This window comes from Oryctolagus cuniculus, chromosome 5 (assembly GCF_964237555.1).
Source record: "Oryctolagus cuniculus chromosome 5, mOryCun1.1, whole genome shotgun sequence".
NCBI lineage: Eukaryota > Metazoa > Chordata > Mammalia > Lagomorpha > Leporidae > Oryctolagus > Oryctolagus cuniculus.
The window spans coordinates 17890562-17915345 of NC_091436.1; the positions used below are offsets into that span (position 1 = coordinate 17890562).

Here is a 24784-nt window from a genome sequence, read left to right on the forward strand (position 1 = left end):
CCTGTCTCCAGTTAATTACTGTAACAAAAACAAAATTCTGCAATAACCTTCCCTGGCTAAACCTCTAGGCAATTATTGAAAAATAATAGAGATACAGAATTGATATAAGAATTGAAAACAATTTACATACATGTCATTTCACAGGTTGAAACACTAGCCAAATACTTGTCACTATTAAGACAAGCTTAGGCAGAGGACAGTGGAATATATACTTATAGTAAGATTAAAAATGATGTCACTTTTCTGAAAGACAATGTGACACTATTTTATCAAGAGCCTGAAATGTCAGTGTAAAATTAAGAACATTAATTTTTGTATGAAAAGTTCTAATCTTAGCCATGTGGATCATGAGAATGTATGCCAATTACCTATTGGTTTGATTATGAAATGTGAATATACTAACGTGAGGAAGTAAATATAGGGGCTGGTGTTGTGGCACAGTGGATTAAGCCACTGCTGAGACACCAGGATCCCATATGGACAACCAGTTCCCTGCTGTGGCCTGGGAAAGCAGCAGAAGATGGTCCAAGTGCTTGAGCCCCCGCACCCATGTGGGAGGCCCAAATGAAGCTCCAGGCTCCTGGTTTCAGCCTGGCCCAGCCCTGGACATTGTAGCCATTTGGTAAGTAAGCTATCATAGGGAAGATCTCTCTCTCTCTCTCTCTCTCTCTCTCTCTCTTCTCTCTGCCTTTTAAAAAAGTAAATAAATTTTTTTACAAAAACTAATCATTTTGAGACATATTTATTTATTTTTTTCTTTCTTTTTTTTATTTAGTAAATATAAATTTCCAAAGTACAGTTTATGGATTACATTGGCTTCCCCCCCCACATGATTTCCCTCCCACTCACACCCCTCCCATCTCCCGCTCCCTCTCCCATTCCATTCACATCAAGATTCATTTTCAAGTATCTTTATATACAGAAGATGGATTTAGTATATATTAAGTAAAGATTTCATCAGTTTGCACCCACACAGAAACACAAAGTGTAAAAATACTGTTTCAGTACTAATTATAGCAATACTTCACATTGGGCAACATATTAAGGACAGATCCTACATGAGAAGTAAGTGCACAGTGACTCCTGTTGTTGACTTAACAATTTGACACTCTTGTTTATGGCGTCAGTAATCTCCCTAGGCTCTAGTCATGAGTTGCCAAGGCTATGGAAGCCTTTGGGTTCACTGACTTCGATATTATTCCGACAGGGTCATAGTCAAAGTAGAAGTTCTCTCCTCCCTTCAGAGAAAGGTACCTCCTTCTTTGATGACCTGTTCTTTCCACTGGGATCTCACTCTCAGAGATCTTTCATTTAGGTCTTCTTTTTGTTTCCCAGAGTGAGACATGTTTATTGGCACAAAAATATGCAATCTAATGTTTAAAGGAAAGGTTCCCGCGTAAGATTTCCATAGCCTGCCAACATTTTTCAATGACTACGTTTCTACTCCTGATGATTCACTATCTTGCACTTCTCTCATCGGTTCCCAAAAACAGGTGATGGAAAACCAAGACAAACTTTCACAGTTCTTGAGAAAGTCCAGGTGCACTCCATCTAGCCACAGGCCACCTTTTTCCCATAAAGCCTCTTTTCGCCAGTCTTTCTGGCATGGGCACCCATCATGTTGCTTCTGCCCAAGACGGCGCTTCTGTCCTCTTTCTTTGGTCTCACTTCTGCTCTTGGTGGTGGCTGGGCTCATACACGGGGTTCCCCCAAACCTCTCAGCACAGGTGTCCTCCCCTCTCCCACTCAGCCAGCGCTGCCCACGTCCTGGAGTCCAGAGGAGGAGGTACAGGCTCAGGAGAAGGGCTCAAGGGAATTGAGCTGTGGTTGGGGCAATGGCCCATGAGCTTGGAGGGGTTGCAGACAATGAAAGCTTGTCAGGGACCAGAACTAAGGGAGATCCCTTCTGCAGGACCTACAGCCTCCACGGTAATTCCACACTGCAAGTCCTCCATCAGGTCGTCAGGTCTAAGCACTTACTGTGTGCAAATGCTTCTCCGAGAGTCTCCCCTCTGCTCAGAGAGCTGGGCAGCCCAGTCCAGGAGGCAGACAGCTCGCGGGCACCCACATCACGGTGACGCTCTTAGCACCCAGAGGGAAGAAAGTCAATTCTTTCTGGGAAACACTGGGAAACTTGAAGGGGGATGACATTGGGCCTGAGCCTGAAGAACTATGACCACTTATTTGGGTGGGAAAAGAGATCAGATCGACAAAGGAATGAGAGGAAGTTGCTGCACACCAGTGTGGGGACCAGCAAGAAGAGGGAGGAGGGCAGAGGAGCTGTCCTGAGGGCGGGGCCAGGCTGGGGGTGAGGGAGGCCGTAATGGGGACAGTCTCACAGAGAGATGCTCACTCACTACGCAGTCTTTCCGCAGACTTAGAAGCTGGGCTTGTTTGAGCACATCTGCTTCTGTAAATTTGACTTTGGGGGTGTTTCAATATTTTACAGAATTAAGATGTCAAATCAAATTTGACAAAAAGCGATCTCTGAATATCAACAGCAAAATAAAATTAACCTCTCTACACACTAATTTCATTGCCTAACCTCACACACCGGTACTCGATGCTAAGTGAATCTTGTCGTAACCCCTCCACATTTTATATCCTTGCTGTTGGTAATCTCAGCTTGACTTTTTTTAATTTGTTTATTTGAAAGGCAGAGTTACAGACGAAAGGAAGAGACAGAGAGAGAGAGGGGTCTTCCATCTGCTGGTTCACACCCCTGATGGTCACAATGGCCAGGGCAAGGCCGAGTGGAATTCAGGAGTTTGCTCCAGGTCTCCCACGTGAGTGCAGGGGCCCGAGCACTTGGGCCGTCTTCCGCTGCTTTTCCCAGGCCATAGCAGGGAGCTGGGTGGGAAGTGGAGCCGCCAGCAAGAGGAAAGGAGGCTGCAGAGAGGAAGGAAGGCAGGACCCCAACACAACCTTGAAAGTGGCTGCTTGCACTTGTCTGAAGCAGCTGCCCACAGTTATCCTGTCTAGGGAGGGAAGGTGTCCTAGGCTCTGCCTCTGTAACTCCAGTCATAAATCCGTCCTAGAAATCTGCCCCAGGTGTCTCCTTTACAAACACACGGGACCCACCAACATGGTCCTAAGTCACTTGGGCTGCAGTTTAAACCCACCAGTGCTGTATTGGTTACTGCATGAGGCTGATGAACCCACAAATATGGTGAGAAACCTGGGTTCCAGGCTCAGTCTCAGGAAATGATTCCCACCGAGGCGGCGGGCATTAAAAAGCTGTTTTCCCAGCACTCTGGCCTCAGAATCAGTCCTTAATGCATTCAGATCTGGCTAAAAAGCCCATGAGAGTATTTCAGGCATGGAAAGCCAAGACACTCTGGCAAAAAAAAAATGACCTAAAGATCTCTGTGAGTGAGATCCCAGTGGAATGAACAGGCCATCAAAGAAGGAGGTACCTTTCTCTGAAGGGAGGAGAGAACTTCCACTTTGACTATGACCTTGTCTAAATATGATCAGAGTCGGCGAACTCAAAATGCTTCCCTAGTCTTGGCAACTCATGACAAGAGCCTCGGGTGATTACTGACATCATAAATAAGAGTGTGAATTGTTCAATCAACAATGGAAGTCACTGTGCACTTACTCCTTAGGTAGGATCTCTGTCCTTAATGTGTTGTACTATGCGAACTAATGGTAAAACTACTACTCAAACAGTACTTTATACTTTGTGTTTCTGTATGGGTGCAAACTGTTGAAATCTTTACTTAGTATCTGCTAAATTGATTTTCTGTATATAAAGATACTTGAAAATGAATCTTGATGAAGAATGGGATTGGAGTGGGAGATGGGATGGTTGTGGGTGGGAGGGTGGTTATGGGGGGAAAAGCCACTATAATCCAAAAGTTGTACTTTGGAAATTTATATTTATTAAATAAAAGTTTAAAAGTTTAAAAAAAAAAAAGCTGTTTTCCACCCTCCGCTGTCTCGGGCCAGTTTTCCCAGCCCGGGTTTCTGTAACACTCAGAATCCAGGCATTGCTCATATGGGATCTGCGCACTGTAGGCAGCAGCTTTCCCTGCTGGGCCACAGCGCCGCCCCTACTTTAACTACTGCTGATGATGCACACTAATCTCAGAACAGGTTTCTCACTAAGGCTTTGCTCTGTGGCTTTTCAAGTTGGTTTGTTTTTCCTAGAAGTGCATAAGCCAATTGGAAAGAGGTTCATGGACCACTGAGTTTTCTTTTTAATAAAATGTGCATATGTATGTGCAAGTGCTTACTTTCAGAACGCAGAGAAGGTTCTGTGCACTCTGCCGTAACCAGGTGAGCGCTCACACTGCAGCACGAAGCTCCTCTCAATCACGGTTTTAGCACAACATTCTCTGGAACGACCACATCACAAAATATGCAAATCTCTGCTCTGCTTATGAGCAGCCCTGGCCATGCTTTTGTGGTCATCTGGGCAATGAACCAGCAGATGGAAGCTATCTATCTCTGTGTGTAATTCTGCTTTTTTTTTTTTTTTTAAGATCTATACTTTATTTGAAAAGGAGAGGAAGAGTGATCTCCCATCTGCTGTTTCACTCTCCAAATGGCCACAATGGCCAGGGCTACACCAGGCTGAAGCCAAGAACAAAGAACTTCAATTGGGTCACCCACGTGGGTGCAGGGGTCCAAGGGCTTGAGCCCTCCTCCACTGCTTTCCCAGGCACATTAGCATGGAGCTGGATCAGAAGTAGAGCAGCTGGGACTCCAACCAGAGCCTGTGTCACAGGCAGCAGCTTAATCTGTTATGCTATAACACTGGCCCTGTAACTCTGCCTTTCAAATAAATAAATAAATCTTTAAAATATGTATAAAATGCTTAGTGAAAAAGTTATGTCATAAAGTATACGCATCACGGTAATTTTTAACTCTTTTTGGATTAATCTATTTATTTGAAAGAGCAACAGGAAGAGAAAAAGAGAGAGCTTCCAACCATCACTTCACTTCCCAAATGGCCTTAACAGCCTGATCTTGGGCAGACTGAAGCCAGGAGCCAAGAACTCCATTTGGGTCTCCCACATGGGTGGCAGGGTCCAGGCACTTGGGGCATCTTCCACTGCCCTTGCAGGCGTATTTGTAGGGAACTAGGTCAGAAGCAGAGTAGCTGGGACTCTGATATAGGATGCCGCTGTCACAAGCAGCAGTGTAACCCACTGTACCGCAACTCCAATCCCTACACTAACATTTTTAAATAAATGCGTCCAGACTTGTGTGAGACCCCTGAAAGGAAATAGAGCTCAGGTAACTGAGTTAGCTTACATTGATTTTATTTAGTTCTTTGATATGTGTAATGTTCCTTTTTTTAAGAGTTATTTTATTTATTTGAAAGACAGAGTTACAGAGAGAGAGAGAGAGAGAGAGGTCTTGCATCCATTCGTTCACTCCCCAGATGACTGCAATGGTCAGAGCTGAGCTGATCTGAAGCCAGGACCCAGGAGCTTCTTCCTAGTCTCCCACACGGGTGCAGGGGCCCAAGGACTTGGGCCATCTTCTCCCACTTTCCCAGGCCATAGCAGAAAGCTGGATTGGAAGTGGCACAGCCAGGACTCGAACTGGTGCCCATACGGGAGGCTGGTGCTGCAGGCCAGGGCTTTAACTGCCTGTGCCACAGCACAGACCTCTACTATGTGTAATTTTCAAAAGGTCATGATGACCTCGTATCAATTTTATAATCATAAATACAAGTGGTTATAAACAGTCTCTTCTCATGTCTGGTTCTTGCCGTTAATCTTCACCACCACTCACGGCTTCAGAAATTCTGCTTCTCTGATGCCATTTGGATATTTGCAGCCTCAAGCATTGTTCACTTCTGCCGAAGGACAGTGTGGTCAGGAATTCTAGCTTGGGGCCGGCGCTGTGGCGTAGCAGATAAAGCCGCTGCTTGCAGTGCCGGCAACCCAAATGGGTGCCAGTTCCAGTCCTGACTGCCCCACTTCCGATCCAGCCCTCTGCTGTGGCCTGGGAAAGCAGTAGAAGATGACCCAAGTCCTTGGGTCCCTGCACACACGTAGGAGGCCTGGAAGAAGCTCCTGGCTCTTGGCTTCGGATCGGCGCAGCTCTGGCTGTTGCAGCCAATTGGGGACAGAACCAGCAGAGGATGGAAAACACCTCTCTCTCTCTCTCTCTCTCTCTCTCTCTCTCTATTTCTCTGCCTCTCCTCTCTTTGTGTAACTCTGACTTTAAAATAAATAAATAAATAAATAAAGTCATTTTAAAAAAGAATTCTAGCTTTTAGGTGAGGGGAGTGACTCTGAAACTCAAAAGGACAGAACAAACCTTGTAAAGGGAAAAATGGAAATTCTCAGAGGGAGTAGCAAAAAGAGGAAGAATTCTCAGTGTTCTCAACTTCAGCTTTCTGGCTCAAGATATTCACATTGCAGAACTCTGAGCACTCTGCAAATAGGAGTACTGAGCCACTGTGGGGAGTATGCTACGTGTTACACACAAGGTCTCATGGGCACTGTATTAGGGACAAGGACAGCAGTGTTCCACAGTGGAATTAGGTTTCTGCACCTCTCACTATGGATATCGCAGGCTGGATAAAGTTGTGACTGCTGGTCTTGTGTGCTGGAGGTTGTTTGGAGGAAAACCAAGCCCATCAGGTGCCGGTCACCCCTAATTGGAGGGCAAAATGAAGCCCTGTTTGCTCGGGAGTATGCAAAGCCCACTCCTGTGAGTTTGATGGCAGTCCTAGAAGAGATTCCTGAACCGGCTTGTGAAGGCCAGTTTGGAGTGAGGTATGCAGAGGTAATAATTTTCATTGAAAAATTTTTCATTTAAATTGTTTAAATTTTTACTTGTTTATGAGATTTATTTATTTGAAAGAGTGAGAGAGAAAGAGGGAAAGGCAGGCACACAACCACACACACACACACACACACACAGAGAAAGAGAGAGAGAGAGAGATCTTCTATCCACTGGTTCATTCTCCAGATGCCCACAAAAGCCAAAGCTGGGCCAGGCCAGAGCCACCCTCTTCCACTGCTCTCCCAAGCACATTAGCAGGAAGCTGGATGGAAAGCAGAGCAACCGGGACTCAAATCGGTGCTAGTATGGGATGTTGGCATCACAGGCAGCAGCTTAACCTGCTGAGCCACAGCGCCAGCCCCAAGCTAAAATCTTTGGTTAAGGTGTAGTACTTGTTTCCTTTGATGAGGTACAGAACAATACTTCAGTGCACAGACGGCATAAGCCAGTCATGCCTGGCAAGCTGCTGTTTGTTCTCCTCATCCTTGCTCCATGTTTGGCCCCCACCGTCCCATTCCTTCTAGTTCTTGTATGCAAGACATTAGTCATCCCCCATGCTTGGGCCATAGCAACCGGCTCGCTCTGTCTGTGTCTTAGCACCTATTACCTGACCTCCTTCTAGCCCTCTTCCCCCACCCTCCCCAGCCTGCAGCAATCACTATGCTAAGTTCAGGTCAACTGTTTTGTTAGCTTCCACATATGAGAAAAAACATACCGTATTTGTCTTTCTGAGTCTGGCATATTTCACCTAACATAATGATCTCCAATCCCACCCATTTTGCTACAGATGTCAGCATTTCCTTCCTGCTTTTTATGACTAATACACCATTGTGTACATAGACCACATTTTCCTTATGCATTCACACATCAGTGGACACTTAGGTTGATTTCATAACTTGGTTATCGTGAATAAGCTGCACTGAACATAGGAGTGCAGGCATTTCTTTTAAATGCTGATCTCAGTTCTTTTGGATATATTCCCAGATTTGGAATAGCTGGATCAACTAGCAGATCTACTTTTACTTAGGTACTTGAGGAAGCTATGAGAAAATACAGAAATTCACAACATATACACACACAGAAATGCAGAGTCTCAAAAAGGCCCTTACACCTCAGCCTGTTTCCTGTCCCAGAGAAAGGCGATCAAAATCAAAGAACAAAAACCAGCAGACCCTGTGGAAAGGAGAGAATCCGACGTTCAGAGTTACTACATCAGTAGGTTCCACTGTCCAGTTTTTATAAGAACATCACAAGACATACAAAGAAATTAAAAAAGCCTCATTCAATGAAAAAAAACTACACCATCTCTGAGAAAGTTAGGAAGGCAGGTTTGCTATACAGACATTAAAACAACGCTCTTAAAGATCAGAAAGACAAATAAAGGCACAGAGAGAAAGTTAAGAAAACAATGCAGGGCCAGCGCTGTGTCACAGTAGGTTAATCCTCCACCTGCGGCTCCAGCATCCCATATGGGCACCAGTTCTAGTCCCGGCTGCTCCTCTTACAATCCAGCTCTCTTCTGTGGCCTGGGAAGACAGTAGAGGATGGCCCAAGTCCTTGGGCCCCTGCACCTGCATGGGAGACCCAGAGGAAGCTCGTGGCTCCTAACTCCAGCCATAGCGGCCATTTGGGGAGAGAACCGGCGGACAGAGACCTTTCTCTCTGTCTCTCCCTCTCACTGTCTGTATCTCTACCTCTCAAATAAATAAAATAAATAAAATGTTGTTTTAAAAAAGGGAAAATGCATGAGAAATTGGAAGTTTCAATAAAGAAACAGAGAACCTCAAAAAGGACCAAAAAATGAATTCTAGAGCTTAAAAATACAAAAAAAAAAATGAAAAGCCCCCTAGAGGGACTGGAACACAGATTGGAGAGGGCAGGAGAAGGAATCAGAGAAGTGAAAGTTGGACAATTGAGACGATCGTCTCTGAGGAACACTGTGCACACAGCCTAGCGTCCCACGTGTGTGCTCTGTGGAGCCCAGAGGAGCAGAGAGGCAGAGGGGAGAGGCGATTCTCTGAAGAAATACTGGCTGAACACGTCCCAGATTGGAGGTCAGCCTTCCATATAAACGTGCAAGAAATCCAACGACCTCCAAGAGACTCCTGCAAAGACACACCACGACCAAACTGCAAGCAAAGGCAAAATCTTCAAAGCAGCGAGAGAGAAGTGGCTCCTCCCACACAAGGGAGCCCGAGTGAGCTCAGCAGCAGATTGCTGTTGGAAGCTTCAGGTCAGGAGAGGGACCCACCTGCTCAGGAGGCAAAGTGCTAGCAACCGTCCTCCAGGAATCCCACCTCTGGAAAAGCACTCCTTCCTAAGTGAGAGAGGAGTGAAGACATTCACAGGTCAACAAAGCTGAGGAAGGTCCGCCTCACTAGACTCGCCCTGCCAGGATGTGTAAGGGAGCCCAGTAAGGTGAAATAAAGGGACACTAAGTAATACGAAGCCACACGAGGAAACAAGGCTCTCAGAGAAGGTAAACACGTAAGCACTGTAAGAGTTCGTGTTGCTCTACTGTGTGTTGTAGCTCCATTTCTTGTTCTCTGCAGGATTTAAGAGGTTAACACTTTTTAAGGAAACTATTAGTAGCTCTAAAGCTGTGGTTGTTGCAACCTTGATTTGTAACTCTACATTTTGAGGTATGAAAAAGTGATCAGTAGTTGATGTTTCTGGACATACGATGTATAAATATATCATTTTGTGGTATCAATAACAAAACGATTGGAGATGGAGAAAATAGGAATGTGGTTGTAGGATCTTACTGAAGTTAAGCGGGCAAAAATTCAAACTAGAGTATTATATCTAACATGAATGAATTAAACTCTCCAATCAGCAAAGTGTCAAAAGGCAATGATAAAAACCTATGCTAGCTCCAGGAGACTTACTTAGATCCAGAGATAGAAATGGGCTGAAAATAAAGGGATATCCAATGGTGGAGCTAGAAATGTGCTGGGGATTCCAATTCAATCTTATCAAGGAGGCATGTACCAATGCCAGCGCACTTGGTAAAGTGATAAGTATAACCACATAACCGATCAAAAAGAAGGGTAAGTGTCAAAGATATTTCACAAATAAGACCAGTGTAAGCAAATAATGAAGGATAGAATTAAAAGGGAGAGAATGATCCTGCGGGGGAAGCAGGACACACAGCAGACTCATAGAATGGCAGCAGTCCTGCCTCAGAATCCACCCTTGGGGCATTGGGATCTGGATAAAAGGCCCATGAGAGTCTCACAGGCATGGAAAGCCATGACACAGTGGCAGAAACAACCTAAATGAAAGATCCTGGTGAACAAGGCCCCAGCAGAAGGAACAGGCCATCAAGGAGGGAGGCGCCTTTCTCTGAAGGGAGGAAGGAACCTCCACTGTGATATGGCCTTGACTAAAGTTCAGAGTCGGTGAACTCAAGGGGCTTCCATAGCCTAGACAGCTCATAGCAAGAGTCTCGGGTGATTGCTGACGTCATAAATAAGAGTGCCAATTGTTAAATCTACAACGGGGGTCACTGGGTACATTCTCACTACATAGGATCTCTGTCCTTAATGTGTTTTACTATGAAACTTAAAGACAACACTACTAGTCAAACAATACCTTATACCTTGTGCGGTTGTGTGAGTACAGCCTATTGAAATCCTTGCTTAGTATATACTAAGTTGATCTTCAGTATATGAAGGTAATTGAAAATGAAACTCGATGTAGGGCGGGATGGGAGAGGGAGTAGGAGAGGGGAGGCCCGCGGGAGGGAGGGAGGTTGGGGGGACACAACAATACCAAAGTTGCACTTTGTAAATTCACATTTATTAAATAAGAAAAAAGAGAATAAAAGGATAGAAACAGATACTTTGGGGGCAGGCACCTCCTGGCAATTAGGGCACTCATGTCCCTCATAAGAGGACCTGGGTGTGATGCCCCCTCCAGCTCCTGACTCCGGCTTCCTGCTAATGCAGACCCTGGGAGGCAGCAGTGATGGCTCATGTAATTGGGTTCCTGCCACTCTCGTGGGAGACCCAAACTGAGTCCAGTCCCAGCCATTGCAGGCATCTGGGGAGTAAACCAGCAGATGAGAGCACTCAGTGTGTGTCTCTCTCCTCTCCTTCTCTCTAACAAGTAAGTAAATAGATAGATAGATAGATAAATAAAACCCTAGGGAGGAGCAGGCATTTGGCCTAGGGGTTAAACCACCAATTATGATGCCCATGTCCCACACTGGAGTGCCTGGGTTTAACTCCTGGCTTCACCTCTTGATTCCAGCTTCCTGCTAATATGGATGCTAAAAGGTAGCAGGGATGGCTCAAGTGATTGGGTTCCTGCCACCCACGTGGAAGATCCAGATTGAATCCCCAGATCCTGACTTCAACCCCCTAGCTGTTGTGAGCACCCAGGTGATACCCCAGTCCCACCCTCAGACTGCTCCCCCCCTCTCTGGATATTCTACAAACAACCTTGGTTCTGGGATGTTCCCCTCCAACCTTGGCCCCTCACCCCACTGGCTACCAAGTTCTGCCTTCTCCCCAGGAGGACTCTGCCCATCCTTGGTCACTGGACACGTCCCACATCACCCAGGATATCCTGGCTACTCACTGTCTGGTGAGTGTCCAACAACTTTTTGGGATCCAGTGACTGCTGAAAACATAGATGGCCAAAGCTCAAGGTATCAACGTCAGCATAACCTAGTGCTTCCCACAGTGTCCAACACTGTGTGTCCCTCAAATAGTCCAATATCCCAGGTGGGTTTGCTCCATGTTTGTCCCACAGCCTCTTGGGAACCAAACCATGGGTCAAAGAGAGAACAAGGTCCCCTGGGTACTGATGGAGCATGAGGGGTCCACGCTGATACAAGGTGGTGTCCTTGGGGAGGGAACAGTGCTCCCACCCTGCAGTCAAGATGTTGTGTTGGCCAAAAGCAGACGGGTACCCTGATGGTCCAGCAGTTCAGCCCTGGGACAGATTTCTCTCTTTTTGATCCAGTGAAAGCCACTGGACCCTGTTCATCCTAGAGCCAAGGGGACAGGGGAAATATCACACTGAGGGACTGCCCAAGTATTCCAGATCGCACAGTCAGGTTGCTTTTACTGGCTTGAGAATCCTCTGTGTGCTGGGCCACAACCCCAGACGTCGTGACAGGTAATGGGGATATAGTGACTCCCTCAGTGTGAGTGTCTGTGTCTGTCTGTGAATGGTTCATTGATTTCCTGGTGGCTTTGTTGTGGATGGAGGCAGGGACTGCCATGGGCATTCTGTCCCTCTTCCCTTTTCCACCTCACCCCAATAAACAATGGCTGATTGGTCCCAAATCTAAGTATGTCTTTATGTCTCCAGGCCTCTTTTCTGGAACATGTGTCAACGTCTCCCACCAGGCCTTATTCTTCCTTCAAAAATGCCACCACCTGAGAAGCTTCCATCCAACTCCCCAGACCCAAACTCCCTCTCCCTCTCTCTCTCTCTCTCCCCCTCCTTCTTTCAAATAAGCAAATAAATAAATTCTTTTTTAAAAGACTCATAGAATGGCAGATTTCCTAAACAGCACTCTGGACTCAGAATCAGCCCTTAAGGCATGCAGATCCGGCTGAAAAGCTCGTGAGAGTATTTCAGGCAAGGAAAGCCAAGACACTCTGGCAAAAAAAAAAAAAAAATGACCTAAATGAAAGATCTCCACAAGTGAGATCCCAGTGGAAAGAACAGGTCATCAAAGAAGGAGGTACCTTCCTCTGAAGGAAGGAGAGAACTGCCATTCTGACTACGACCTTGCCTAAATATGATCAGAGTCGGTGAACTCAAAAGGCTTTCATAGCCTTGGATACTCATGACAAGAGCCTAGGGTGATTACTGATGCCATAAACAAGAGTGTCAATTTGTTAAGTCAACAACAGGAGTCACTCTGCACTTACTCCTCATGTAGGATCTCTGTCCTTAATGTGCTGTACAGTGTGATTTAATGATATAATTAGTACTGAAACAGTATTTTTACACTTTGTGTTTCTGTGTGGGTGCAAACTGTTGAAATCTTTACTTAATACATGCTAAACTGATCTGTATATAAAGAGAATTGAAAATGAATCTTGATGTCAATGGAAGGGGAGAGGGAGCGGGAAAGGGGAGGGTTGCGGGTGGGAGGGAATTTATGGGGGGGAAGCGATTGTACTCCATAAGCTATACTTTGGAAATATATATTCATTAAATAAAAGTTAAAAAAAAGACTTTATTTATGTATTTGAAAGAGTTACACACACACACAGAGAGAGAGAGAGAGAGAGAGGTGTCTTCCATGCTCATGGATTAGAAAAATCAACATCATCAAAATGTCCATTCTCCCAAAAACAATTTATAGATTCAATGTGATACCAATCAAAACCAAAGACATTATTCTCAAATCTGGAGAAAATGATACTGGATTTCATAGGGAGGCACAGGAGAACTTGAATAACTAAAGCAATCTTGTAAAACAAAAACAAAGCTGCAGCATCACAATACCAGATTTCAAGACATACTACAGGGCAGTTATAATCAAAACAACATGGTACTGTTACAGAAACAGATGGAAAGACCAATGGAACAGAATAGAATCACCAGAAATCAATCCAAATATCTACAGCCAACTCATATTTGATCAAGAGCTAAAACCAATTCCTGGAGCAAGGGCAGTCTATGCAATAAATGGTGCTGGGAAAACTGGATTTCCACATGCAGAACTATGAAGCAAGACCCTTACCTTACACCTTACACAAAAATCCACTCACAATGGATTAAAGATCTAAATATATGACCTGACACCATCAAATTATTAGAGAATATCAGAGAAACCACGCAAGATATAGGCACAGGCAAAGATTTCATGGAAAATCCCCAGAGGCACAGGCAATCAAAGGCAGAATTAACAACAAGGATTACATCAAATTGAGAAGTTTCTGTACTGCAAAAGAAACAGTCAGGAAAGTGAAGAGGCAACCAACAGAATGGGAAAATATTTGCAAATATGCAACTGATAAAGGATTAATAACCAGAATCTAAAATGAAATCAAGAAATTCCACAACAACAGAACAAACAACCCACTTAAGAGATGGGCCAAGGACCTAAACAGACATTTTTCAAAAGAGGAAATCCAAACAGCCAACAGACACTTGAAAAAATGTTCAGGATCACTAGCCATCGGGGAAAGGCAAATCAAAACCACAATGAGGTTTCACCTTGCCACACTTAGAATGGCTTACATACAGAAATCAACCAACAACAGATGCTGGTGAGGATGTGGGGAAAAAGGCATACTAACCCACTGATGGTGGGAATGCAAACTGGTTAAGCCACTAGGGACGACAGTTTGGAGCATCCTCAGAAACCTGAATATAGCACTACCATACAACCCAGCCATCCCACTCCTTGGAATTTACCCAAGGAAAATGAAATTGGCAAATAAAAGAGCTGTCTGCACCTCAATGTTTATTGCAGCTCAATTCACAATAGCTAAGATGTGTAACCAACCTAAATGCCCAGCAACAGTAGACTGGATAAAGTAATTATAGATATGTACTCTATACAATTATATACAGTGATGAAAAAAAGAAAAAGAAATTTGGTCATTTGCAACAAAATGGAGGAATCTGGAAAACATCATGCTCGGTACCACCACCCCCCACCCCGTCACTGGGAGACAGCTCCTTCAGGACACTCACCTGCCTGTCCCACCTGTCCTCCTGCCCACCCCCACCCCACCCCCCGTCACAGAGAGACAGCTCCTTCAGGACACTCACCTGCCTGTCCCACGTGTCCTCGTGCCCACCCCCACCACCCCCCGTCGCAGGGAGACAGCTCCTTCAGGACGCTCACCTGCCTGTCCCACCTGTCCTCGTCCCCCCCACCCCCCGTCACTGGGAGACAGCTCCTTCAGGACGCCCACCCGCCTGTCCCACGTGTCCTAGGGCTCTCCCCCCCACCCCGTCACTGGGAGACAGCTCCTTCAGGACGCCCACCCGCCTGTCCCACGTGTCCTAGGGCTCTCCCCCACCCCCGTCACTGGGAGACAGCTCCTTCAGGACGCCCACCCGCCTGTCCCACGTGTCCTAGGGCTCTCCCCCCCACCCCGTCACTGGGAGACAGCTCCTTCAGGACGCCCACCCGCCTGTCCCACGTGTCCTAGGGCTCTCCCCCACCCCCGTCACTGGGAGACAGCTCCTTCAGGACGCCCACCCGCCTGTCCCACGTGTCCTAGGGCTCTCCCCCCCCCACCCCCCGTCACTGGGAGACAGCTCCTTCAGGACGCTCACCTGCCTGTCCCACCTGTCCTCGTGCCCCCCACCCCCGTCACTGGGCGAGAGCTCCTCCAGGAATGCATTCTTCACGTGCCCACAGCACCCTCGGTGATGAAAACTGCAGTTGACCAAGTTACACATAACACAGACTGATGCTCCAATTCTGCTTTAAAAAAGAAAGTTTGTTTTTACTTACTCAAAAGGCAGCTAGCGAGAGAGAGAAACCTGCCATCCACTGGTTCACTCCCCAGATGCCAAGAACAGCCAGGACCAGCTGGACCAGGCCAGAGCCAGAATTCCATCCGAGTCTCCCATGTGGGTGGCAGGGACCCAAGTGCTTAAGCCACCGTCTGCTGACTCCCAGGTCACATCTGCAGGAAGCTGAACTGGAAACAGAGCAACCAAGACTCAGCCGGGTTCTCGGATACGGGATGCAGCCTCCCTGCACTGTGCCATGAATCCTCTGATGCCTCCCCTTGACTGCAATTGTGTCGTCCTTATCCCACTCCGGCTGAGTGCAGGCTGGGGTCCTGGGTGCAGAGGCAGCAGAGCAAATGCAGGCAGAAGGGCCGAGCACCGAGCTCCGCAGCACAGCCTTCCAGGCCGAGCAGCTCCGGGGCTTCCATCTCCTCTTGGAGGGCCGCCCACAACCCTCTTCTTGCATCTCCCCCGGAATTTCTGGCCAGGTGGGCACGGTTATGTTCACACACTGCTCAGATTCATTCAAGCTGGATTCTCTGCAAAAGCAGGGAAAATCCTTTTCCTAACGTCAGAAAGTCTTCAGGAAACTGGGCAAGCCACTCCCAGAAGGCAAAGCCAAGTTCCCGGGCACTGTCCCTGTTTCTTCCCTGTGTCCCTTTTCCTGTGAAGGCGGCTTTCAACCACTGCAAATCCCTGGCTGGTCTCCGAAGCCCAGTCTTGACCTGGCCCCCCCGACCCCGCACTGGGGATCCTTCCGGTAACTCTTCAAGACCAAGTCCTCGTCCCGTCCATTCCACAGCAGTCGCAGTGAATGAGGCTGGACCACCTCACTACAGAATTCAGAATTCCTCCTTCTGGCAACTCTTGTTATTTCTTCCTTTAGAAAACAGGCAACAACAATGACAACAAACCCACAAGCTCCATCATATGCAAACACCACCTGGGGGCATGGCCTGAGAAGGAGCAGCTTCAACAGACCTGTCTGGGAGGTTCTTGGGGGCCAGCTGCAACCTCACGTCCACTCAAGGCCACACACGGCAACTGCGCTTGAGCAGCACGAGGAAGCCAGCTCCTGGGGGGGGGGGGGGCATCTTCCAGCCTCCTGCACGTTTGCTTCCTGCCTCCCTCCTGAAACTAGCACTAGCCTACTGCTCTTTTGCTTCCCTCCCACCCCCATAATCACATTATCTTTTAAGGCACGTGGTCTTTTCTTAAGCTAGCCTGTCTAGGAGAAGAGAGCAGAAATACCCTAAATAATCCCTTCAGGGCCCAGGCATGGCCACAAAACTATTTCGGGGCTCCTTCGAGGCGGGGGCCACCTGGTCAGGGCGTGGGGACACGTGGTGGGTCCTAAAGCATCTTCCCAGGGCTGCTCGGTGTTGTTTGTTTCCTGATTACCAAAGCACCATACGTGCCTCCTGTCCAAAAATTAAAAAAAAAAAAAATTTGGGAAATTCATAGAAAACTGAAACAGCCCATAACCAGTGATTTGGAGTGGGGGGTGGGGCATGAATTCAGGACATTGACATGCAGATGCACTAGGTCTTCAACTCCCAACCCTGGTGGGCAAGTAGCCACCAGCAGTGGACCAGGCCGTGTTCGAAGGACTGTGACAGGTGACTTGAAAGTTGAAATTCTCTACAGGGTATAGCACGCCCGGCTGTCATACACTGTTGATTATTTTGTTTGGTTGTTTTAGTTACAGGGCCCGTTGTTCATAAACATAAATGCTGGTTTGTAACTGGCCGATTTATGACTTCTGTACCTCTGCTCGCTTGATGACAGCCAAGCCCACTGGACTGTGGCTCCTCCAGCCTTCTCCCAGCTACAGACACAGAATGACTCAGCCTGACCGCGACTGCAACAATGAAAAGAAAAGTTAAAAGAAAAAAACTGGCTGAGTGGCTAACCCCTTCTCACTTCTGTGCATTGCTTGGCTGCTTGCACACATGATCAAATGACAAATAAGAAGAGAGTTTGCCTGTAAAACCACCCCCACCAGCACTGCAGCTCTGGCTGTTCTCTCTGAACTTGCTCTGTGAGAAGGCAGTCCCCAGCTGGCTAATCAAGACTCCTAACTGGACCGCAAAAGTCTCGCTGTGTCTTTAGGCTGTGCACCCCAGCACAGGACCCATCAAGGCCATCTGGGGGCGTGCTCCTCATGGAGCCACCTAGGCAGGGACTGGGTGCCTTCCGCAGCTGGAGCAACTCAACTCCATCCCCGCAGAGTCATTGGCTCCTATACAGAAACAACCCAGGCGCTTTCCCACTGCCTAAAAACAGATCCCAAGCGGCCCCGCCCTTCCTCCACCTCTTTAATCTGGGCTACCAGTGAAGCAGAGGGAGTGCACAGAAGCGGCAGCCGGGCTGGGGCATTCGGGGGATCCCCCAATACCAAATTCTCCGGGTCTCGCTTCGGGTATAACACGCTGAGCAGCCAGACTTTCTTTTTTGTTGTTGTTGTTTTGAGAAGTTTGCTTTTATTCTTAATGAGTCTTTGTTTTATGAAGACGGGAAGGGGTGGGGGGCACATCTGAAGAAGAGGCTGCACCCGCAGCCTCGGGAACCCCATAACCCTAAGGGGGTGCCTGGGTGCAGTCCCTGCCACTCCCCCTGGATCGCGCTCCCTGCTGGTGAGAGCTCCAGTACCAGAGCCCCTGTGACCCTCCCGGGAGACCCACATGAGTTCTTGGTCCTGGATTCCTGGGCCAGCCCTGGCTGCTGCAGGCGCTGGGGAATGAGACAATGAATGCAAGGTCTCTGTTTCTCTGCGCGTACAATAAAAATAAACAATTCAAAAAAAAAAAGCCTTAAAAAAGCAGAGAGGAAGTGCGAGGCGAGGGCTGGCAGCGCTGGGCAGCTGAGCCCCGGGCTCTGAGTCACCACCTGTGAGCACGTCCTACAAGCCCCTTTCCTGTGCCTGGTGTGGAGAAGGCAACTCCAGGGTTCCGGTCCTGCGCAGCACTGGCTGGAGTAGGCAAGTTCATTCCTTGCTTCCGGTTTCCGCTCCACCTCTGGGACGGCACCTCGCGGCGCGGGCAGCAGGTGAGCTGGGCACTGGCGCTGCCGCACCTCCGCAGGGCGCTGGCGAGGAGAGTGGTACAGAAGCCAGCTGGCCAGAGAAATCCCCGCAAAATGTGACCTGGGGCACGAGGTGAAGCCAGAGCAATGGCAGCAGAAATCACGGGGCGTCCTGCAGCTGCAGCTGACTGAGAGCCAAGAGCTCACAGGCAGGAGCCTCTGACATAGGGACCCGGAGGGGAGCAGGCGACCAGAGTGTAGCTGTGGCTGCCTCATGTCTGTCTCATATTCACCTGCCTTATGTGCAGGTGCTGTGGGCCTGCGATTGAATCTTTACTCCCGGTGCTGGCCTCACAGAGCTAAGAGTTTATAGCAGAGGGGAAAAACAAAAACAAAAACAAAAACAAAACCACCAGGGTCACGTGCGAGTGGGATTTATTTAACAGAGAATATACACTCACACGTGCCTGTGGACCACCCCACACAGAGATACCTGTCACGCGTGGGCCCCAGTTACCTGTGGGGGGAGGGGAAGCCGGAGAGGGAGGGATTCACATGCTCCATCAGCCTCCTGTGAGATAGAGGGAGGCGCCCTAACCGAATGCCTAAATACAGTGAAATTGGGCTTGTGTGCCGCACTCTGGGGCTTCAAGGTGCCTCCAGGTGGAGTTTAATTTCCACATGGCCATCATGGTGTCTCCTGCTTCCTGGTCCTGGATGAGCCACAAGGGTGTGGTGGGAAAGTGGGCATCCTGGGCTGACAGGTGAGGGGCACAGAGACACAGTGCGGGGCAGGCAGAAACTCCAGCTCACCTGTCCCTGCCTGAGCTTCCTGCCGACTTCCCCCATTCCCAAGGCGGACAGAGACGCCATGCAAACAAATGGAGCCCAGAGTTGGCCGCCATCCTACTTTGCCTACCCCAGATGAGAACACCCGACTACTGGGTGCAACCCTGCCGTGGTGGCTTCAGGGGGAGTCCCTGCTGCCTGTGTAAGACGCGGCAGTGGGTCCTATCTTGCCTGTGGCTTCTGGTGGCCTCTAGGGATAGCAGTGGAGTCCTGTGGTTTGGGGCCTACTGTCCCTTCTCTCTTACCCAGCAGCCGCGTGGCTTACGTGGGCCAGAGGGTCAGTCCTGGAACTGCAGGTGTGAGCTGAGGGCAGGAGGTACTGCCTCAGTGCTGGTATCTCAGAGAGTGGGCCACCTGCCCCTGCAGTCGCTGAGTTCCCTCCGGCCCTGCTCTGCCAGCTGAGAATCCTGTCCATCTGTGGCTGCCGGGCCTTTCTCATGACCGAGGGAGTGAGGAGTCCGGCTCATGATGGCAGCCCTGAGGCTGGTGGTCACCGAGAGCCCATGACCAGAAGCCTCCTCTCTCCCAGGGCCCAGTCTCAAACCAGGAGTCACACTCAAATGGTATGCATGTCCCTGCTGCGAGTGTCACGGGACACTGGGAGCCCATGTCCTGATTCTCCATTAGGAATAGCCCTGGGGGCTGGTGCTGTGGTGCAGTGCATTAAGCCGCCAACTGCAGTGCCAGCATCCATATGGGCGCTAGTTCAAGTCCCGGCTGCTCCACTTCCGATCCAACTCCCTGCTAATGTGCCTGGGAGAGCAGTGGAGGATGGCCCAAGTACTTGGGTCCCTGCCCCATCTGCGGCCATTTGGGGAATGAGCCAGTGAGCCAGTGGATGGAAGATCTTTCCCTTTCCCTCTCTCTGTAACTCTGCCTTTAAAAAAAGGAATCACCATGAAATCCACACAGGATCTTTTGCCACCACAAATGCCTGCTGTTTTGAGTGGTCCTGAGTCAGGGCCACAGTAGCCAATGCAGCCTCACTCACTCATTCATGTACTCTCTCTGACTGCTTCTGTGCTACAAAACCAGAGGTGAGTGGATGTCAGTAGGACAACAAGGCTTGCAAAGTCTAAGAAATTTATAGAAACTTCTAGGGACCAGGGTGGGATCAAACATGAGAGAAGATAGAACACTAGTGTAGTGTCAGAGGTATTGGGTTTTTAAATGTACTATCCAGGTTATGGGGGAGGCAGTGCCCAACACTGCACGTGGCCTGCCTAGCAGGGCAGCCCTGATGCCCTGATGCTGCAAGTGGCTCACTTAAAGACTATTCATTCCTTTTTTTTTTTAAGATTTTATTTATATATTCAAAAGTCAGAGAGTTACACAGAGAGAAGTGAGGCAGAGAGAGAAAGGTCTTCTATCCACTGGTTCACTCTCCAATTGGCCGCAAAGGCTGGAGTTGAGCCAATCCGAAGCCAGGAGCCAGGAGCTTCTTCTGGGTCTCCCACAGGGGTGCAGGGGCCCAAGGACTTGGGCCATCTTCTACTGCTTTTCCAGGCCATAGCAGAGAGCTGGATCAGAAGAGCAGCAGCCAGGACTAGAACTGGCGCCCATATGGGATGCCGGTGCTTCAGGCCAGGGCGTTAACCCACTGCGCCACAGTGCCGGCCCTAAGACTGTTCATTCCTAATACAACTGCATGGAATGTGAACTGGCCATTGTGTGGGGTACTGACCCAGAAAAACTCCTGTGAGTAGAACCTGGACCAGGTGTCCACTCACTACCTGGCCACACTTGTACCACAAAATTACAAGGCAGCCACAAAACTGCTTCAGATACTTGGGTGTTATTAATCAATATACTATGCATTATATGAATGTCTAGGTGTTGTATTTTCTTTTAAATTTTTATTTATTTATTTTCATTTACTTGAATAACACAGAAAGAGAGAGGGAAAGAGAGAGATCTTCCATTCGCTGGTTCACTCCCCACAACAGCCAGGGCTGAGCCAGGCCAAAGCAAGGAGCCTAGAATTCTGTTTGGTCTCCCTTGTGGGAGCCAAGACTCAACTACTTGAGCCATCACCTGCTGCCTCCCCAGGTGCACAATAGCAGGAAGCCAGAATGCAAAGCTGAGCCAGAATTCAGCCCCAGGCCCTCCAATGTGGGGTGTGGGCGCTCCAAGCCACAGCTTAACCACTACTTCAAACACCCACTTTCCTGGGGTATTTTCTACTTTGCCACTGGTTAGCCAAGCAAATGGCCGTCCACCCCCTGAGAAGGGCCACCAGTGTCACTGCCCTTGCCATGGGGTTGAAGGGCCCTTCCTGGAGGGAACGTGACCTCTCCCCTCAAGTTGTGGGGTCTGGGTCAGAGCCATGGCTGAAGTCTGGAAACTGGACACAAGGATTTCAGAATTCTTGCTGGGGCGGCTGCATTTCAGCCTCCTGAGTGCTGGCCCTCGTGTTTTGTGGGTTTTGTTGTAATGATTTAGTCAGGCAGTTCCAGGTTGGCTGCACATCTGGTTTGCTGCTAGGTCCCCACAGCATTGTAATCACAGCACCTTCCTTAGTTCCGGCAGCTCGGCACGTGCACTTGGGATCTCTCGAGTCAGGATTCTTCACCCCCATTACCACTGGGAGCCCACTTTGGGGACACCTTCTGCTATGGCCAGTCCCAGGCGTGAGCAGGAGGCATGGCTGTGGCTCTGATGATGCGGGCGCTTTTCTCTGTTTGCTTGGTGAACCTGTGTCCCGTGGAGCAGAGGCCTGGACATTTCCTTGCACTTTTGTTTTATTTCCACCCTGGCACGTGTGCTTCTCTCAACATTTTGTTCCCTCCCTGAACAACCTACCATGGAGGTTCTGAGTTGTCCAGTGCATGTAGTATGGGACATCGCCTCCTGAGCTTCCAAGAGTTGTACTAGTACCACATCAGCATCAGTGTCCAAGGGACTGAACTGTATCCTGCACCTGGAACTCTCCCTCATCCAACTCTGATTGCACCCTGACCCTGTCCCACGATGATCCAGCACCCTCCAGGGCAACCCCACACACTCCCAGCTTCCAGCAATCTGTGTGGGCTGCATCTGCAGACCCTCTGCCATCCAGGCCTGGCACCTCCCCAACAGGGCCATGGGCTAGGGGATAGGAAGAGTGATGGTGGAGCCATATCTGAAGAGTGAGGTTTCTTTGTGGGCAGAGGCAAAAGGAGGAGCATTTGATTGATGAAGAGATGAGCCCAGGGAACTGTCAGCTTTTTGACCCCTGTCTTTTAGTAGGATTTTCTGCTGTCACAGAGCTGGTGACAGCTCTTTGACCCAGACACCAGAAAGTGGACAGAGGTTCATCCTGGGGCCAGCTGGATGAAGACGACCTGGGAGAATGACAGGCAGCTGACTGAGTTCTTGCGGAAGGTGTCCATGGGAGACTGCACAAGGTGGCTGGGGAACTTCTTGTTGCCCAGGGAGGAGGTGCTGGAGTCTACAGGTAACTAGGGCCAGGGGGGGCGGGAAGGGGTTTTCCCTGGAGATGAGGTGAAGCCACCATGTGCATGTGTGTGTGCAAGGTGTGGGTGCACTGTGCATGTGAGCGTGCTGTACCTGGGTGTGTGTGCATGTAAGTATTGGAATGTGTACATAGATGCATGGGCTGTGCCTGTGTGTGCATGCAAGTGTGTGGGCGTGTGCATGTGGGTGTGATAGTGTTGGTGCGATGGTGTGGAATCTGGCAGATGTACATGTGGGAATGTGGATGTGTGTGCCTGTGTGTGCATGTGAGAGTGTAGACATGAATGCATGTGTGTGTGTGTTGTACCTATGTGTGCATGTCTGAGTGTGTGTCTGAGAACGTGATCCAGTGTGGTGTGTCCTCCCTACAACAACAGCAGCATCTGGCGCTGTGCCTTCCCTCACGCCTCTCCTCCTCCTCCTGCTCATCTCTTCCTCACGGCTTGGATTTCAGTGCCCTCACCCTGCTCTGCTGGCCTCCACCCCGTGGCTGTCACTGTTCTAGAGCTGCTCGTTCGCCGTCCTCTCTTCCTAGAATCCCGGTTCTCCCGATTCTTCTGCTCTCTCTCTCTCTCTCTCTCCCTTGGTTCCTTCAGAACCATCTCCAATGCCAGCTCCTGCCTCCCTTCCTGGTGCCACCCCAGGACGGTCTGCATGGTCATCCCAGCTTCGTCTGGCAGATCTTTCCCATCCTCCCTCCCTTCTATCCTAGGACCTGGTTCTAGTCCTGGCTGCTCCTCTTCAGGTCCAGCACTCTGCTGTGGCCTGGGATAACAGTAAAAGATGGACCAGGTGCTTGAGCCCTCCCACATGGGAGACCGGGAGGAGGCACCTATCTTCTGGCTTCAGATTGGTGCAGCTCCAGCTGTGGTGGCCATTTGGGGAGAAACCAGCAGAGGGAAGACCTTTCTCTCTATCTGTTGCTCTCACTGTCTGTAACTCTACTGATCAAATAAATAAATACAATATTAAAAAAATGAACAAGCAAGGTCTGTTGTAAGCAAAGTCCACTCTCAGGGCAGGAGAGTGGGCGGGCAGGGGGAACAGCATCTGTGCTGAGGACCTGAGGAAGATTCCTTCTTTATTGCAATTGATGGGGTGTGTGTCTGTGTGTGTGTGTGTGGAGAATTCCTGAGACGGGAGGAGGACTCTAGGAGTAGCCGGGGCTGTCCTGGAGCAGGGCATCACCTGTCTTTTCTCTAACCAGGGCTTTTCCCAACTGTGATGCTGGAATCACAACCACAGTGACACACGGCTGACATGACGCTGCCTACCTGGGACATTCACCACTGGGTGCTTTTGGAGTTTCTGTACCATTTTGTTTTTATGTATTGATTCTGTATTTTAACCTGTCATGAGCCGTTAGCCCCAGTTCAGTAACACTGGTGCTATGACTTGGATCACATCTCTTCACTAGCTGTGCCTCGCCATTCCCTGTTCTAACTATGGCCCAGCAACCCAATGCAGCACACTCCACTGTGGGAGATCCCATGAGACTGCCTGCCTAGCCCATGCAGTTATCTGAGTGCTGGCAGGCCCAGGACCCCCAGGCACGTTTCCCCCAGCCCTGCCTCTGCCAATCAGGTAAACTGCTGCTGGGTGTGGCCCAGGCCCACCTGGAAAGCTAGGAGCCTATGTGACCTTCAAGCTGATTGAGAAGCATAGTGGCACCAATACCACCTTCATCTATAGAATTAGTGCTGCCCTGAATCAGTTAGGTGCCCTCTGCCTGCCCTTTACAAGGTGTGCTTGGTGCTAATAAAGCTGTCGTGTGCCCTGAAACTTGTCTCCGTTGCATCTTGTGGAAGAGTGTTGCTGCCCCACCCCAGTGCACAGGACTCCTGGGATGAGCCCACGACTGGCCCCCAACGTGGGGTCTGAACACGTATGGTGACCTAGGTTCAGGCTCACAGTGCCTCTCTGCTAGGTGAAGAGGGTACCTCGTTGTTTTAGGGACCACGGACACAGTCGTGGGCTCCCCGTGTGGACATGTGAGAAATGGCTGGCCATGTTTCTAACTTATCTTTCCACCTCCCACCCTGTCCCTTATCTTCGTACTCTGCCTGAGCCACAGCCCAGGGGTAGAGCTCCCATGGGGAAAGTGAGACAGCCCTGGGAGCCTGGTCCCAGCATGAGACCTGATCAGAGAGTGAGGGCTACTCCAGCCCTGCAGGCCGGGCCTTCCAGCTGCTCCAGCGAGGCGCCCTGGAGGATGCATGTATGGGGGTAGAGGTGGGGTCTATGGCAGTCAAGGTGGAAT

General features: G+C 49.2%; 1 long non-coding RNA gene across 1 annotated transcript; it reads left to right on the plus strand.

The window, feature by feature from the left end:
• Positions 1-18118: 18118 nt before the first annotated feature.
• Positions 18119-24295, plus strand: LOC138843041 (uncharacterized). The gene is made up of 3 exons (XR_007915885.2): positions 18119-18243; positions 22294-22504; positions 23732-24295. It is a non-coding gene; the product is annotated as an uncharacterized lncRNA (long non-coding RNA).
• Positions 24296-24784: the final 489 nt, after the last annotated feature.